Source organism: Chiloscyllium punctatum, unplaced genomic scaffold (genome assembly GCF_047496795.1).
Source record: "Chiloscyllium punctatum isolate Juve2018m unplaced genomic scaffold, sChiPun1.3 scaffold_1112, whole genome shotgun sequence".
NCBI classification, from domain to species: Eukaryota; Metazoa; Chordata; class Chondrichthyes; order Orectolobiformes; family Hemiscylliidae; genus Chiloscyllium; species Chiloscyllium punctatum.
In genome coordinates, this window is record NW_027310846.1 from 1 (window position 1) to 2,500 (window position 2,500).

Sequence of the window (2,500 nt, forward strand, 5' to 3'; positions counted from 1 at the left end):
CAGCAGGAGAGCTCGTCGGGGTAGCAGGCCCTGCAGCCGTGGTCACCGCCAAATCCCACAACTCGAGCAAGTGAAAAAAAAAGTAACAAATAAGAAAGGATCGTCGGCTTGGGGGGTACGCCCGTTTCCGTTTCAACTTGTCTCGCGAGGGTGGTTTCGGGGCCAGCAGGAGAGCTCGTCGGGGGTAGCAGGCCCTGCAGCCGTGGTCACCGCCAAACCCCCCACAACTGTTGGGCGCCTACCTGCGCGGGGCAGGAGGACACTTTCCGATTTCAAATCTCCGTTTGCCGAGTCCACCCCGAACGCACGCGGGCGGGGCGGGTTCGCATCACCCTTCGTCACAAGGGGCGAAGCCCGTTCCACCGTCTCGTCAGTAGTGCCGACCGGTCTGTGATCGACGAGGGGAGCCACACCAGGTCCGGCCCTGCTGCTTGGCGGCACCGCGTCGTCGGGAGCTCGCGACAGACGGAGGGTTTCGGTGTACTCTCCAGCCACGGGAAACGAAGCCGGTGATGCAGGCGCCGGTCTTTCGCTCCCAAATCGGCTGGGTTTACATCGTTGCTATCTAGTCACGCTCCCTTCAAACCCGACGGGGTACCTATTCCCCTCACCCGTCTGTGCGTATACAGCCTCTTTGCACTTGCGGGATGGGGGTGGTGGTTTAAAGACTCTCGAGTTGCCGCCCGTCGGTCTCCGAGCTCCGTGCAGTAGTGATCCCCAGCGAACTGCCAGCAGGGCGAACGAGCGATCCCGCTCTCGGTCGGGGCGCCTGGCGTCGATCGGTGGTCGGTGGCTTGCGGGCAAGCTGCGCTGTGAGTGTGGGAACGAGTATGACGAGCCGTTGCCGCGACTCCCAGTCCACCTCGGCGGTGGCTGGGCCGGGCGGGCGTCTGCTCGGGCGAGTGCCGCCCCCGCCTCCTCGCAGGAAGTCCGCTCGCCGACACGCCCGCCACGTGCACGCGTCAGTGACGCTGCCGAACCGATGGCCGGTGCCCGTTCCCGCCTCTGCTTTTCCTAGGGCAAAGCTGCTGCACGCCTCGTGATACTAGGCGGGCGACATGGTGGCGGTGATCCTGCCTCCGTCGCTGCGGTGCGTTGGGGCACGCATCGCCTCTTGGGCGCCCTGTCCTCCTCCCCCCAATAGACGTATGTTTCTGCGGGCCGCACCAGGATGGTGCTCCCCATCGCTTCACGCCACCCTGCTCCGCCCGCACGCCGGCGTGCAGGTGGCTGTAGCTCAAGGTGGGGAGCGTATGTGCGGTCCGGGTCGCTTTCCTCTGGCGAGGGAGAGACCTAAAACAAACTCAGACAACTCTTGACGGTGGATCACTCGGCTCGTGCGTCGATGACGAACGCAGCTAGCTGCGAGAATTAATGTGAATTGCAGGACACATTGATCATCGACACTTTGAACGCACTTTGCGGCCCCGGGTTCTTCCCGGGGCCACGCCTGTCTGAGGGTCGTTTGGCAATCAATCGCACTCGCCTTGGCTGGCGAGAGCGCGGCTGGGGTGTCGCAGAGGACCCGTCCTCTTTGTCCCCCTAAGTTCAGACTCCGGAGCCCTCCGGCGTCGGAGCGCTTGGCCTTTCCCCCCCACCCTGCACATTCCGTTCGTCAGGCTCGACGCCATCCCCCCGCCGGGGAGCGCGGCCTGGCGTCCGTCTGTGTCGTGGCAGTGGGGCCAGCACGGCTGTCACCGGTCCCAGAATGGCTGTCGGTGGTTCACACTGTGTGTGTGTGCCAACCCTCCTGGTCTCTGGGACACGGAGCTGCCACGAAGTGTTGAGCCTCCAGTGGGGGGTCTGCCTAAGCTCTGCACGTCCGCATTGGGTCCGTCTCTCGGTTGGCTGGCAGTGGAAAGAGTGAAGGGAGCCGCGGAGGTCCGGTGCTGGTGCGCCGCCGGCCTGACCGTGGAGCTCGCCGGTTTGACACGCTGACCCGACTCGATGGTTGATCGATTGAGAGTGCTGGGAGCTGCAGGCCGCCCGCTGCTGCAGCCGCCCGTCTCGTGGTTCGTCCTCGGCCTTAAGTGGCCGGCGGGGCGTCTGATCCTGTCTCCCCTGCTGGCGCCGAGTGCCTGGCCGAGGGAGGAGGTTTTCGTCGAACGCTGTGACTTGGACGGTCGCACGCGCGTGGATCGCTGGCTCTTGGCTCTCCCGTTCAGTCCGCACGTTTTCCGCTCCGTCCTGCCACCGGTCTCGGGAGGTACGGAGGGGTTGGCGGGGCGTGGTGTGTGCTCCGTCACCGTGCAGGCACACCTACCACGCCGTCGGCCGACCCCCGCACGGTCCTCCTGGCCATCGGGAGGACGGCGGAACGTCGGGCTGTCGGGGGCCAAGTCGCCAGAAGGCCACCGCTGTGTCTTCCGTACCCTGTCACCGTCGGCGTGCCTTCCTCAACTCGTCCGGCTCGGGGCCGCTGGGTTCAGGAGCGGCGTCGCCCGCCGGCCCCACTGAAGGCCGTGCCGTTCCGCGGCTGGCGATCGATGTGCGTGGCGTG

At 65.8% G+C, this 2,500-nt stretch overlaps 1 non-coding gene across 1 annotated transcript; it reads left to right on the forward strand.

Annotated features, from left to right (window-relative positions):
* The first annotated feature begins 1,310 nt into the window (after window positions 1-1,310).
* Window positions 1,311-1,464, forward strand: LOC140474637 (5.8S ribosomal RNA). The gene has a single exon (XR_011959279.1). It is a non-coding gene; the product is annotated as a 5.8S ribosomal RNA (ribosomal RNA).
* Window positions 1,465-2,500: the final 1,036 nt, after the last annotated feature.